We start from the raw sequence: 17,008 nt of genomic DNA on the forward strand, positions 1-17,008 counted from the left end.
GCTCTCAGACACTCTTCGGCTAATGAACAATACTTCACCCGTCGTTCCCTCGTCCTAAGAAGTTCAAGGGTCAGTAGTTTTCTGTTTTGGTTACTGATGCCCATTGCTTGAAGATTTCACTGACCCTGGTGTCTTAACCATTGGGGAACAGTAATGCGCAACTCTGGAGAAATGACGGCACGTTATCAAGGCGAAATATACGCAAAAATTGCATGATCGCCTGTACTGGCTATATGATGACTCACATTTCAATATTGAAAATGTCGTAACGCAGAATTATTTGTGTCGTGGGGTTTCCTACCGTTGGGTTTCGTACAAGCAGTGGCCCGCCCCGGCCAAATAAATCGAGGCTCCCTTGCTGCCCCCTCCCAACCTCCTCACCACACAGGAGTTCTAGGAGAACTTCAAACGCAAACGGAAGGAAGTCCCACATTGCTTATCATCTTCATTTTGTGTCGTGATAATTTACAAGGTATAACTTATTTTACGTAACACTGAAAGTGACCGTTGCTCTTATTTAATAGCTATGTTGCCCCTTATACGACTGAACTCATTACGTGATTTCTGTTGTTCGAATCTATTACTTATGTTTCGCAACTAAGTCGGCATAGAGCGAGCGGGATGTTTAAAAAAAGAATCTCTATTTCCCATACCAAGAGGATGGTCACTGTCTACATAAAACTTCGTTCAGTGCCTTGTGGAGGGTACTTTACTTACGGATTTCAACAAAATCCACAGTGTTGCTCCGATCTTGATGAAATTTTGTACATTCGATCTTCAAAACAAGGGGAAGCTCACCGTCTACGTGAAATTTCATACGGTGTATTGCGGAGGGTACCTTACAACTGAGTTACACACCGATTGACTGATAGCTTGGGAGTTGGCTCATGTATGTAGGTTTTCGTGGTGAAGGCATTTATACAAGTCACGTATGCTGGATGGCGGAGAGCTGGCCTATCTTTAAATAAATTCAATATCGTTTCGTCAGTCAGCATGAAAGTTAGCAGATATAGATTTTTCTTCATAGATGGGGAAAGAGCAGATGGTATGATGGAGGCGGAGGAGGAGATATACGGAGAGAGGAGAACGTGATGGAGTCGGGGAGGAGGGTGGAGGTTCAAATGGCTCTGACCACTATGGGACTTAACTTCAATGGTCATCAGTCCCCTAGGACTTAGAACTACTTAAACCTAGCTAACCTAAGGACATCACAGACATCCATGCCCGAGGCAGGATTCGAACCTGCGACCGTAGCGGTCGCGCGATTCCTGAATGTAGCGCCTAGAACCCCTCGGAAACTAGGCCAGAGGAGAGGAAGTGCATCAAGAGAAGTGAGAGAAGCAGATTGAGAGAGAGGGAGCAGCAGGTAAACAGAGAACGGGAATTACTAATGGAACACTGTAATAAATACATGAATGAGGGGTGTTATTGTGAATTTGATGTACTATTAAAAAAGCGAAGGAGGAGGTGGACAGAGACGGAAAGATGGATGGAGAAGGAGAGGAGGATGGAGAGGAGGAGGAAGTGTTGTGAGAGAGGAGGGCAGATGGAGGAGATGGAAAGAGAGACGGATGGGCGGAAGGAGGAGGTGGATAGAGAGACGAGATAGGACTAAATGGACAAGAGAGAAGAGGGAAGAGGGGATGAACTGATATAAAACTGCGGTGAATAAATATCCGAGCAACGCCGGGTTTACTGTTAGTAATTAGATAAAGATTTACGCGACAATGGACGGGTTCAGCTGAAAGGAATTACAGAATATTTTCCGATGGTTAAATGCGGCGTATAAAGTCTCGATAACTAGAGTGTTGTTCTACATGCATACAGATGATTAAATTAGTGCTTAATATAGATGACCCCACCAAAGTTCACCTAGTTGGAATTTCATCTTTATAAAATGAACTACATAACAATCAGCTTAAAAATGCTCCTGTTGGAGCACAGTAAAGGCAAATATGATCGTGTTCAAAAGACTGTGACAGAAAAGTAGGCAATCAGCTGTCTGAGTCCTCATTCCTCCTTCATCACACAAAATTCTGGAAGCTTCACAGGACGAGTGACCATGTTATATCATAAATTTCCTAAGAAAAATTTCAGTTTTGTTGAGTTATAAATTCAAAAAAAAAAGCAGATTTTGTACTAGAACTTTAGAACTTTTGTGAATGAGATCAGCCAAATACAAATAATTAGTTTCGTATGACATATGTGACGAAACTCCAGAATCGGCAAGTTAACTTTGCGATATTATTGATGCTAGTAAAATGTGTGCTGTACTTACACATACCGTTTTGAAACAAGAATAATTTTTAAGGCTCACAGCAAATTCTAGAATTTTCCACACAGAACATCACGGTAAATTTTTTATCATCCAACTATTCGACACTCTAGTCCCATTACGTGGTGATGCTCTTGTTTCTGACTGCAAATAAATATCGTAACCCTGAACTTTCCGACTGACATGAAAATAAGAACATCCCTTCACATTTTATCCAGGCTTAGGACTGGCTATGCACGTAGTACATAGGCATGTTTAAATGTTTTTTTTTCATTTTATTTACTTTTATTTATTTCTTTATTTTGTTTCTGTTGTTGTTTACTTAGTTGTTGTTATAGTTCTTGTTCAACACTACAGTAGCAAATTCATAACCTTTTTTCTTATCAATCGTAAACTCATATTCAATGTTTTCTAAAAAGCCTAGAGATTTTAAACATCTTTTTAAATCTCCAGAGTCTTTATATGTTTTCATAATGTTTTTTAATATTTTGTCAAGATCTATGCACCTCTTCTTTCTTTTTTGAATACGTAGGCCAATGGAATCTTTTTTAATCTCAAAAATACCGTTCATTGCCTCCTCCTTCAGCTTTTGAATCAGAAAGCACACATTTGGATGTTTCTAGTTTATTGAGTAGTTCAGTTTTCTATGCCAACCTTCGACAGCATTCCTCTCTCTGTGTCGTTGGTTAAAAACATTCCACATTTCAAAATTTATATTAGGATTTTCCATCCACTGATCAGCCATATAGTCTGTAAATGCTGTGACCTTCTCTCCACTGGGCATTTATTCCGTTATTAAGATCCACGCTTCATCGACAATGTTAAGTGGAAGATGTGCCAATGCAGTACGCACGCGACAAAACATTCGCGCTTCCTCCCTATCCCTGTGGTCTTCCGTTATTCCCAGTTCCTGTATCTTCTTCCACAGACACTGGTTAAAGTGAAAAATACAGCCAGAAAATTGTGTTTCACGGAACACTGAATTCCTTGCTTTAATTGTAGCCATTTCAAAATCTAGCACTGCAGTTTCTGGTGACAACCCAGGCACCTTAGATATCAATACAGAAAAAAGTTTTTCATATGAATTTTTCCTTCTTTCTGGCAGCAAAGTAAATGAAACAGGAAATATCCTAGTTGCCTCTTCTGTACTTTCGATGTCGACATGGATTGTGTACAATTGTTTCAACTATTTCGAAGCGCTGTCAAATGTCCCATCCATAAGCACACATCCATTGACACAAAGTATTTTCTCTGCTTCTTATCAAGTAAACTCTAGAAGTCTCTTGCCTGGAACACAGCCATCATCGATCTCCAAAAAACTATTACCTTCCGCTAATTTCAAAAGTTCTTCGCTAAGGTGAATTTCCAAACTGGAGCCAGGGTTCTGGGTTGTCCCAATAGCTCCTCCTCTCGCCTCACGCAATAGAATCTTGGAGCTGTCATAATTCGGAATATATGTCACGAATTCTAATACTTCATCTTTCAAATCTTGAAATTTCTGCTTAAAAATTTGGGCTACGGCACTGTCCTTTCTTCACGAACTATTTTTCTGGAATTATGTACTCTTTTCATTATCTCCAGGTCTGTTTTGTCAGGTGGACAAAAAGTTGCTGTTGAGCAACGATTTCACCATTCGCAATTTTTAAATGGCCTTTGCACCTACTTCGTTCATAACTGAAGCACATACAGTTCGTATATTCTTCATTCCTCCTGTAAATACGGTAGCGATGACCATCCTTCATAATACACGGCCTCCTTTTTGTTGTTGTTATCACTTCCATCGTGTACACTGCATAGAACAGAAGTCGTATAGGAAAACGCATGGAACGAAAGCTGTCGACGACCACACTGTCTGAGAAACGGTGACAACACGTGCACTCAGGGTGAGTGACTGGGGTAGACAAGCAGTGCGGAAGGCTCAGCTCTCACACACCTCGTTAGGGAACCAGATGCTCGGGACAGCTTCGCTACCAGCAGCAACCTTGTAGGAAACCCCACGATAGGAAACCCCACGTCAACCCAAGTGGGAGACACACGAACACCCACCCCATGCGATTATCACGGGTTTGGTCTCTCAAAAAAGACTTTGAAGGATAGACTATTTTTGTTGTACGAGGATGTGCAGCACGTAGATAAGGCTTCTTCACTGAGCAGTATACGATATTTATCAAACGGGTGTCTTCATAATGGTGCGTCGATTAAGTGATTGCCCCAGTGCTGAAGGCGAGTGTGACTAATCGGCATACCGATTGTGGATTGTAAGGCTTCGAAAGGAAACATTTTAAGCTTCTTTCTCATATCTTTCATAAACCTAGTTTCTTAATTTGCAGCTTACTTTTCGATACACTTTGGCCCGCTGTTGGAATGTCATCTAAAATGTGTCAGTCATCTCTTTGTTCACTCTACTTTTCACTGTGTTGTCTATGTAACGTTCATAGATTAATTTTCTCGGTCGTCTCCACAATAACATTTGTGTGACCCCGATGGTTTTCCAGAATTGACCTGAAATTCCGTTGTCTGTAGCTAAAATACGCTCGTGTGTGGCCAGTTAATAATAGATTTTGCATACTTTTTAGTAAGAAGGTAATCTTGTGTGCTTGAAAACAGGATTTGAAGCTGTGGCCTCAATAGGCAGAAAACTTGAGGATTATATTTTATAAGCCTCACTGTTGCATTTTAAGGAGTCAGTCTTTATTGCTGTGGAATAATAGGTATCGTAACTCAATCACAGTGGAGAAAGATCTCGTTATTTTTAAAAAAATAGGTCTGCAGTAATTTATTCCATTTGGGGCAGACGTATTATGCCTTATTTTGCGTGTGACCTCTTTTTATTCTTCGGACCCATTCACCACGTCAGTATTTTTTTTTTCATTGTGATATATTTGGTTGGAAGTCTATTTTTTCCAAGGTAAGTGAGTGTGCTTTGTAGAGTGTAGACCTAAATGCTACTTGTTTTTGAGCGGTGAGTTAGCATGAAGCGTTCTTCATTTCTTTGTGCTGTTGATTTTCACAACAATAAAATTTTTGCTTTTCTCGTCCTCATGCTAAACTATAAATATCATCCCTGTGTGCAAAAGGTTTCATTATGTATGCAACTCTTCAGTATCCTCCCCTGTTCCAATATGTAGTAGCAAGACCGTCTATCTTCCGGTAAACTCTGTCATTGAAAGTTTGCAAATTATGTGACAACATTACTTGCATAATGTTGGTAACTTCGGATATTTCGGAGGCAGGACCCTTTTTTGTTCTACTAAGTTTTGAAGAAAATAGCGAAATTGGGGAGTATTTTTCCGTTTTCACCACATACGTATCTCCAAATGTGTCTAGTATTATTGGAGTTAGTTTGTTTGCACTTCTAGCATTTAGATCTCCCGTAAAGAAAATCTGATATTTATTCATACTGATTAATATCACCTGCAAAAGTTTGAAAAAGACCTTAGAGTAGTCAATATTCCCTTCATGTTGGACGTTAGCTTCTATTATTCTTTGGATTGCTCTTGTATCTTTAATTCGTAATAGAACAGTGCGTCCTTTTTAATTTCATAGTCAAGTGTTTAACCTTATTCTTTTGTAAGAATGTAGATGGTAACACCCTTACTTGTTCTTCTTCCTAAATTTACTCTTCTGTAGATCATAGTATAGCCATATACATATCTAGTTACAGGTGGTTTTTTTCTGTAATACCTGTTAAATCTATTTCCTTTCCTTTCAAATGTTTTGATAATTAGAATTCCTTAACACCAGTTTTGTAACGTACAAGGAGAAAGCTTTCCAAGCTTCCTTAAACCACTGTCTCTCGCTCCTGTTCCTCACCCATATCGTAACCCGCTAAACTGTCCTTTTCCCAAGGCTAGACTATGTAGTGCAAGTACGTTTATTTTGTCTGTGAATGGGTTACTAGCCCATCTCTATTACAGGTATTTTCCCATGTGTGGTCTCAACATTCACTACACTGGCACATATAAGCTGATATATACCTAAAAACATTTTTTTCTTTTTCCATTTTGGATAGCAAACAATGCCATACTAAAATTGTAGTGATCATTGTCTAAACACAATAAAAGTTTGTCTGTTTCGTGGTGGACCACTGATAACGAGTTGCCAAAAGAATTTATAAGCATACAAAACTTATCCTCGCGGCGCTTAGTAGACCCCAACCGAGCGCCTCCCGAGGTGGCGGAGAGAGGAATGCCTCCTAGATATAGGTGGTACCGAGGAAATGAAATACTCTGGGTGGACCAAAACTACCAGTAGCGTCTTTTCCCGCAGTGGGCGGCTACAAAAGGCGTCTGCTCCACATGTCAGTGGCGGCCTCAACCAACCTCCTGATCTGGAAAGTCAGGTTGTACATCAGGATGGCGCAAGGAGGAAAACCTCATTACCCCGACCCCCAGTCAATAGACTGGGATCGTCGTGAGCATCGGATTCCGGGGGCTCACGGACATCATGAGAAGAATCGGAGCTTCTCAAACTCCCTCAAGACCAAACGCAAACACTAAATTGGCACACTCAACGTTAACACACTGATGAACACAGGAAAGATGAAACAACAGACAGACACTCTTGGAAAATTTCAAATAAAAATATGTGCACTGCAAGATACACGATTCACAGACGAAGACCATTTCATCATGGAGAATTTCAGAATATACAAAGGAAAACCATCGAGACAACTGAAAAATCTAAGGCTTTTTGGCACCAAACGAAAGAATCAGCACCATCACAGTGAAATCAGAAAACAAATCCCACACAATAATCAACGCACATACAACGACTAATGACTACAACAGGAAAAACCCGGAGGAAATTGATGACTTCTGGACGCCAATGGAAGAAACTATCAGAAAAATTCCTGCACATAGAGTCAAAATAATACTGGGAGACTTCAACGCTAAACTCGGTAAATAAAAGATATACAGACATACCGCAAGGAAACATACTCCACACAAGGACACAATCAAAAACGGAAAACACCTGATAGACTTTTGCAAAAGCCACGACCTCGCCATTATGTCAACAAAATTCATGAAACCAACACGGAAACTTACCACATGGAAATTCTCCAACGGGAAGCAAGAACTACAAATCGACCACGTAATAATCCAGAAAGAATCACAAAAATAAATTTTGAACATAGACACACGTAAAGTCTATTTCGACTCAGACCACCACCTATTACAGGTCAGGATTCGTCTTTTGCGCAAGAAAAAGCTACAGAAGAACAAAGTTGTTAGACCAGCTCCAAAATACCTTACTTTAAACAAGACACAAATATTAGACAAAATTAAAATGGAGAAACGGCAGACTGGACACAACTTTCAGGAAGATTCCGAGAGGCCACGAAACTAGCACAAGCACCACACACAAGGAGACACCGTTGGTGGAACCACACATGTGACCAAGCTACTGACCAACGAATCAGTGCACGGAAAAAATTTAGTAGCCATAAATCCTAAGAGAATTGGAAAAACTCCCTAAAAACACAAAAGCAATCAAGCAAAATCATTCGCAGTGACAAACGACAGTATGATAAACGGCGACTGAGGGAGATCGAATCGGACTTCATGAAGAACAATACAAGAAACTTCTACAGAACGTTCAGAGAAAGTATGACTGGATATCAGCCACCCAACGTGTGCTTCAGAAGAGCGGATGGAAACCTAGAAACCAATACCAAAATTAATTGTGACATTCTGGCAATATACTTTGAAAAAGTGTTCAACATGGACCCCCCCTATGAAAGAAATGATGACAGAAACGAGCACGTACAATCCAGATAGTGAACCTCGAACTCTAGAAGAAGTTAAAGAAATAATCAAGTCACTCAAGAATCGTAGAGCACAAGGAGAAGACGGCATCATTGAGGAAATCTGAAAGTTACAAGACCCAGAACTCACCAAAGACATCCACAGGATCTTGGAAGATATCTGGAAGACCATGAAAATTCCTGACGGCTGTAAAACTGCCCTGATACACCCACTACACAAGAAAGGTGACAAGACTGACCCAATCAACTACAGAGGAATATCCCTACTATCGGTCACATACAAGATCCTGTCTAAAGCTTTACTAAACAGACTAGAATGCCAGACCGACCACTTGATTGGGGAATAACAAGCAGGCTTCCATAAAGGGCGGACTTATGCGGAACAAATTTGGAACCTGAAAATGATTTTACAACACAAACAGAACCTCATCATTACCTTTGTCGACTTCGAAAAGGCGTACGCCTCTATCAACGGGAAAACTCTCTTCAAAACTCTAGCAGAATACAAAGTAGACAACAAAACACAGGCTATCATAGAGGAAACTTTAACCAACACGACCTCCAAAGTAAAGTTCTGTGGGGAACTATCAGGGCCCTTAGAAATTCGCACACGTGTCCGACAAGGCGATAGCCTCTCACCTCTCCTTTTCAATCTGATGTTAGATAAGGTAATAAAAGAATGGGAAACATCACAACAGGGGATGACCTTAGGAAACCTACAGATTAAATGCCTGACTTTTGCAGACGATTTGGCGATTGTCACGAAAGGTATAAAAGAAACAAAAGACGGTATTGAAAAACTACACGAAATCTCTTCCAAAACAGGATTACATATCTCTTACGAAAAGACACAGTTTATGAGCACAAAGAAACTCTCATCTCTGAACACAAAATGTGGCACGATTTACAAAACGGAAACTTCAAATACCTCGGTGAAAAACTACAAATGAGTGGAAAATATTCAACAATGGAATATGGATCAAGAAACCTGCAGAGGAAGTATACAAACATACGGAGACAATCACAGAAAAGATTAGAAAACGCAGACTACAATTCTATGGACACCTACACAGAATACCATCACACAGACTGACCAAACAGATCTTTGACTGAGTAACCACTAGAAACAACAAATGGATGGCAGAGGTAAAAAACGACGTGAATCGACTCAACATAATAGCATACACAATAAGGGACAGAATAAAATTCACAAACATCATTCGGAAAAGTAAACTACATGAGATAAAATGTGACAAACGATCAGGTGTAAAAAGGTCCGAAGAACGCAAGGAAGATCACAGCCGGAAGATGAAAGAAATGTGGGCAACCAAAACGGCAATCAAGATGAATCCGAAGACACAAAGCCGACAAGTAGCATGGACAGAGGAACGGAAACAGAAACACAATGAGGGAAGTTTGGGTACAAGGAAGGCAGCAAAAGGAACTGGTCATGTAGTTTAGTGCAAATGCGCTCTTTTAGGGTAAAACAGCAATAATAATAATAATAATAATAATAATAATAATAATCCAAAACTTATGAAACGAATTATCTACAAATGTGGGCACGATATGCAACTTAATTCCTGACGACATATTAACATACATTTTGCAGAAGTTCAGAATTACCGAAATTTAAGAATTTAAAGAGCAATTGATCACCTATGGACAAGAGATGGAGCAGGAGAAATTATCATATCGAGATCAGTCCAGAAGCAGTAGGAGAGGCCAGAATACCATGTTTGGTCATTTAATGACACAAATTTAAGTAAATGTATGTGTGTTGCTGGATATTGGGAAGAACCGATTATCCTGTAGCCATCTGGTAATAATGAGTGAATTTACACCAAGTTTTACTTGTCTTCTCAATTCGTCACTGAGGTTGTTCTTTGTCATGGATTCCCGACGTTGTAGAGATTAGGTTGTGAAATTTTTTATTAATTCTTAAGTCAGTTTCATGTGTGATACTGGATACGCTTTTGAATGTAGGTTTCATTATGACGCTATTTAGATTGTTATTTTACTTATGTACAGAGGTGCATGATAAAACTATATTGTGCTGCAACAGAAGACATTAACAGCAGCATTAACAAAGCCAAAGGCGCCTTACACCTCTTCGCTCCATCTGGAGGGCGGAGGAAGTAATATTGAGAAAGAATTTCAGATATGTGAAAGTAATGTAAAAACTGAGCTTCTATATCGTTGTTAAACATGGAAAGTGAGAAGGCAGCCAGTCCATAGCTGTGATCCATTCAGCAACTGATATCTGAGGAAAGGATATGGTGGCCAAATGTCATGTTTAACGAAACACTCTGGGAAAGAACCAGCTAGAAGCCAAATGAGCTGCAAATAAGAAGCAGAAGGTGGAGATTGTTAGAATATTCACTTAGGACACTAAATGAACATATTGCGAAGGAAGCTCTTCACTGAGTGCTGCATGGACGATGGAGACGAGGCAGGTCCAAAATGAGGTGTAGACAACCAGTTGAAGCCGAAGTTCAATAGCAAATATATATAAAATGGTCGTGAGTTACCGTAGTTTAAATGGTGTATTATTCTCAACAAGTTGGTGAATGTGATATGCTGTGTTTTAAACAACTAGTTATATTGTTGCACGCTTAGGGGTAGATAGACGCATTATATCCCTGCGAGTACATGACTCTGAGCCATGTAGGAGCGTTTCACTCCTAACTGTTCCACGCTACGTTATTTGCCCTTTTATCCATTTGACTGTGTGACCTACCATTTTCTGTTGCGTTTACACCCTGGGCTGTACTCCAATTATGTTATTAGCGTTTTACTATTATCTTAATTTTTCACAAAGCCTGAGCACATTTTAGAGTACATGCTTAAATTGGACTGTGGCTTTTAAAACTGAACAGGCTTGATATTTCATCCATCTTGCTAATTACATAGAAATGGTGTACTAAGCTAATGATGAACATCATTGAGATGTTGCACTTAGCTGACAAGTAAAAGTGAGAGTATGAAACAACGAGTTTTGTAAGATGTTCGGATTAAAAAGAAATGATTGAAAAATAAATGAATTTTCTTATGATCATGATGACGATAGCATTCTTTTCAACAACTTTATGAACTTTTTAATGCTGGATAGTTGTTTGAAATGCTATGTTATTTATGATGGGCTTGGCAATGAATAGTCATGTAACATAGAATGATATATATTTGATTCATGTTATGTACATTTACTGGAAGTGCATGCAATTTATTTTAGTAAGTGAGGGGACGGTTATTGACAAGAAAGGTATTAACATGGCAACTATGAATGTTTTTCTACAATGAAGAACGCTTGCCATTTATAGGTAGAGCAGTGAATTAGTGGTAATTAATTGAAGATTATATTATGATAAAATTTTGGTGCCGTCTATATCTTGTTACCAACTGCTGTAATGGACAAACAAGGCGTGATAGCTAATAAAAGATGGACACATTAACGATAATTCAGTGAGATTTAAGGGAGAACCTGCTTACCCTTCACTATGTGTGATCCCCTTATGCTATGGACCTTGAGTGCACAGGGTGCCTCCTCAATATAGATATCCATACCGTAGATACAACGACAGTGGAGGGATCTCTGTTGAAATATGAGACAAACATATTTCTCCTGAAGAGAGGGTCCAACGTTTCCGGCAGTTGCAGGGCAACACTCTGTGTCATTGGCTGGTCTGGACATGTAACTACAACGAAATCGAACCTGCTGTCATCGTACAGTGAAACAGCTGAAAGCAAGAGGAAACTACAGCTGTAATTTTTTTCTGGGGGTATGCAAATTCAATGTATGTTTAAATGATATCGTTACCCATTCACACCTCTGGGTGGAGGTATCATGAGAACGATAACTGTCATTCTGTAGATTGAGGAGTGTAATATTAGACCGCTAATCAGGTAGGTTAGAAAATTTAAGAAGATTGAAGTTAGCTATGGTGGGAATTGGTGTAATTCAGAAGCAGGAGGAAGGAGCGGCTCTTCTGGTCAGATGATTTCAAGGATATAAATTCATATGATAATTAGTTCTGATAGATACTGATAGATAGAAACTGTCTGCAGGGTCCTTTGTAGAAAAAAGAAGTAGCTGTGTGAATATCTAGAGTTGAGACGGAGAACCAGCCCTAAGTAAACAATGGAAAGCTGAAAGATGAGAGTAAATGGATTGTCTATATAAGGGAGGTGAACGTGAATACAATATTATAGAAATGGATGAGGACGTAGATGAACATGGGATGGAAGATTTGATAGTGCGAGAGGAATTTGATAGAGCACTGAGAGATCAATGTCGAAACTATGCCAGAGGAGTAGACGACATTCTGTCAGAACTGCTATATAAATGGGAGAGCTAACAAGGATAAAACTCTTCCATTGGGTGTCGAAGATGTATGAGACATGCGAATTACCGTCAGACTTCAAGAAAAATATAATAATACCAATTTCAAAGAAACCAGCTGCGACAGGTGTGAATACTATCGCACTGTGACTTTAATAAGTCATAATTGCAAAATACTAACACGAATTCCTTACAGAAGAATGGAAAAACTCGTAGAAGCTGACTTTGGAGCAGATCAGTTTGGATTTATTTTGAAATGTATTACCACATGTGGCAATACTGAGATGCAACTTACCTTAGAAGATAGTTTAAGAAAAGGCACCCCTACGTTTACAGCATCTATACACTTACAGAAATCTTTTGATTTCTTGACTGGAATAAAATAATTTCGAAGGTAAAATAGAGGGAGTGAAAGCCTATTTAGAACTATTACATTAACCAGACGGAAGCTGCAAGTGTCGCTGGGTATGAAAGAGAATCAGTGGTTGATTAGGAACTGAGACAGGCCTGTAGCCTATCCTGGATCTTACTGAGTCCGTACAATGGGCAAGCAGTAATCAAAACCAAGGAAAAGTTTTGAGTAGGACTCAAAGTTCAGGGAGAATAAATAAAGTCATTGGAGTTGACAATGTAGTTCTGTCAGAGACAATAAAGTCTTACAGGAGAAGCTGAAGGTTGTCTCCGTTGATCCATTGTGGATGCAGGACAGCGGCTGGTCATTTATTTAGGAAAAACTAATCACTTAACACCCATACGTTAATAGAAATGGTTATTTTATTTACAAGACCAGTTTTGCCAATCCGTTAACTCCACCTCCAGTATTAGTATAGTATACAAAAATTGATATTCTAGAAAATGAAGTGTAGTGAGATAAATTCTCAAAAACCTAAAAAATGCATTTGGTGGTGTTAAGAAGTGTATCTGTGCACAGAACGCACAACAAAGTGGAATAAGTACACCTGCTGGTTAGAAAAGAAACTAAGTACTTTGACATCATAGAGTTATAATAGAACATGTCAAACATTTCAAAAACATAAATTAGAAAGTGTACAAAATCAGAAGCACAAAGGAAAAATGCTTGTCTATCTTTTTTAAAAATATATCCACAACCCTTACAGATGAGTATCACTCTTGTTCTTAGGAAACATTATCGGCACTCAAATTAAAAACTCGCGATACGACGTATCAAGTACACAATATTGTGAGTACCTATTGAATAACTAACACTAGTGATATATGAGATGTATTTATGACAGAATCAAAAATCTCTACCAGAGGCAAAAAACGGCCGAGAAATTACTATGTAAATGAATGTAAGTGAAGAACCTGCGCGGGATACTCATACAATAATCAGAGGGCATAATACTGTGTACCAAGTAAGTAGTGAAGATATGAGTTATTGTGTCTTAAACATCAATTAATTGGCGGTGGGACAAACAAGGGACCCCAAACACCATACTATTATGTGGACGACATATTCGTTGTATAATGGAAATAAGAACGAGGCACTCAGACTACAAGACATTTTTAACTCTTTATACCACAAGTTTTATTTCACAATGGACTTTCATGTTGAGGGCTCTGTTAACTTTTTTTATTTACAGGTAAGTAGGAATGGCCAGTGTTTAGAATACGAGGTTTCTCGTAAGCTGACAGCAGAGTTGTCATTATTGCTGTGAATTCCGATAATCATCCATTACAGAAGAAAGCATTCTTTCTTTCAGTGTTTCACAGGCTAAAATTATTTGCACCTGACCACGTGGCAACTGCATCGTGAAAGTGATAGAATGGAAATGGGTAATAAAATTCTGTCAAAGATGTGGGTAGTGAAATGTTTATATGCTATTAACACACTGGGGAAGTCCTACGAAAAAAAATAGACTGTCGGTTTATAAATTTTGCAATTACTGGTGTATAAAATTAAGTGTGTAGATTGTGACTACTTTTACATCGCACAAAGTTGAAAGCAGTTCTGAAACCGACATAGGGGACCTGTTATAGCCGGCTGAAATCATTTACGTCAGTTCCTCAATCAGCTTCGTGACATCGAAAACAATTTACAGATTCTTCATTATAAGAGTAGAGATGTTAATATGGATACCTCAGAGGACCTAGAAATTTTCATACATATAAGGCGCTTCCATGACCGATTAGTTAATGACCAGATCAGTGGAGCAGGAGATTGGTTTTTAATACTTTTGATAATGGCTTCAATTGCCGTTGCAAGTACAACTTGAAAGCTCATTGCGGCCACCGTTTATAACACCAAATGTGCAGTGACGTTTGCCGATGCTTTGAGTATATTTTTATATGCATTTCTTTTCACATATGTATCATTTGCTGTCATGTCTTACACGTTTTTATGCCTTTTCGCTTCACTTCTGTCATTGTGCCGTGCGCGGTTTGTGTTCACGCCTTTTATTGTTTGTCATCTTCTCTTACAGTACTGCCGCCTCATTTCCTTATTCCATTTACTGGCGTCACTAACTTCCTGCCTTATCTGCCGTGAGTGGCAGCAGCAGCGCTTATCGATAAGTGTACTGTCGTACCATCTCTGTAGCGATCGATAGCATTTCCGGGGCGTTGTGTGTCTGGAGTTCAGTTGCGAGCTCATTCGGGACGTACCAGAAGTGAATCGGAGACAGTCAGGATTTTCCCACCGCTGGCCACACACGTGAACTATCCGACGGAAGCAGACTGAGCGAAGACGACAGTTGGTTGGTCGTTCGTTCGCTCGTCTCATCGGGCGTCGTGTATTTGGTCTTCCGGCCGCTTCTGGGCCCTTTCAATTGGTCATCTTGCGGGACGTGGGTCAGTTCCTTCCTTGTGCAGAGATATCGGGTGGCCAATGGGCCGGTGTTCCCTCTGCATGGTTGGATCTGAGCCAGTGTCTCAGGGTTGCCGGGGGTACGAGTTGAGTCCAGACTCAGCAGCATTGAAGTCAGGGATGGACCAGCATTGAGTCGGTGGATGGAGGCGGTGGAGTGAGTCGGTGCAGTGATTCGGCAGAGTCAATCGGAAGGCAGACAGTCGCATGATAGTCGCCGGCTCTGAGTCTCGGTCGCTTATGGATTGTGGACTGAGCCGGGTTCGTCGTAACTCGGCTGCCGGACGAGTTGGCAGTCAGCAGCAGGCAGGTCCGCACGGTGAAAGTACGCCCCAGCACCGTGGTCGACGCAGACGGAAGGCCGTTGTTCGGTGGGTCGGCTTGTGGCCTTCTGATCACTTACACCAGTATCAGTCGGGCAGTAGTGGGCAGCCTGCAACAGTCGGGTCCGAATGGTGTTAGAATTCGCCGGGACCACTGTGGGACAAAATGGGCTGCCGTTTTCCGTTTGCTCGGCCGATCGTCTCAGTCCACGACGCCTTGGACCCTCAGGACGAACATTATTTTCAGAGTTGGGATGTGGTTGGACCGCGTGGGTTCGTTGGGACTGAGCAGCTACGTAGTCCCCACAGTGTGGAGACAGGCCGCGGAAGTTGGCGGCGGGCACGCGCTGTTGCAATTGGAAACGAGGCAAGCTGTGTGAGTGGCTTTTCGCTTTCCTCCGAAGCAGGATCCTCAAGTTCAGTAATTAGTTACAGGTTCTTAAACCTCGACTGTTACGATTTGTTTATTATTTGTGGATTGTTGTTTCCTCAGCCGTTGACGCGTGTGATGAAAAGTCATGTGTTTTGTTGCCTAGAATCTGCAGTCTCCCACTGTCACTTGACAGCTGTGACTTGTGTTTTCGGTATTCTTTTAAACTTGTCTTGAGTTGTGTTTCATGCCATGATCTTGGTGAAGCCGATTTTGAAGTTATTGGTATATTGGTTTATTCTTCATCGGCCGATATTTTCCACTAATTGTAGAGTTGGCTCTGACCACTGGAAATCGGTCAGATTGTCGGTCGGTCGTGAACCGTCCCAAGGTTGTGTTGCCTTCCAAAGAATAGGTTGTCGGTCTGGCTGCCTGTCTCACGTAAACGTGAGATCAAAAGTTGAAAGTTCTGACCAGGCTTTGAGCCGTAAGAAATAAATTTCTAATTTTTATGTGGCCTACAGCCGAGTTTTCTAGCTTAAATTAAAAATTGGAATTTGCTTTGTCTGGACTTTAAGCTGTGAGTTTTTTTTGAGTTTCGTATGTGGCCTTCAGCCGAAAGTTGTGTGAAGCATTTTAGGATACAGCCTTTAACCGATTTTAGTTGAAATTTAGAAGCTCTTCCCTTTACACCTTAGGCTGTAAAATTGTTTTCTGCATGGTGCGTGACCTTCAGCCGAGATTTAATCTCTCTTAAATTAAAAATCCTTGTCTTGCCCTTCAGTCACAAGATTGTTATTCTTTAGCATGAGGCCTTCTGCCCAGCTTACACGAAATATTTTAAAATAAGGCCTTCAGCCTTTTCAAATTGAAAGCTCTTCTTCCTGGGCCTTAAGCCGTTAAATTGTTTTGCTAATATGCAGCCTTCGCCAAGTGTCTGCCTATTTAGATTAAACTGTGGACGTCTTTATCTCGGCCTTAAGCCGTAACGCTGTTCTTGATTAATGTGAGGCGTTCAGCCGACTTCTATGGGCAAATTTTAAGTTAAGGCTTCCAAACTGTTTATATTGAAGATAAAATTTTTTTTCTAAAGATGTGAGACCTCTA

This window comes from Schistocerca gregaria, chromosome 8 (assembly GCF_023897955.1).
Source record: "Schistocerca gregaria isolate iqSchGreg1 chromosome 8, iqSchGreg1.2, whole genome shotgun sequence".
Lineage (NCBI taxonomy): Eukaryota > Metazoa > Arthropoda > Insecta > Orthoptera > Acrididae > Schistocerca > Schistocerca gregaria.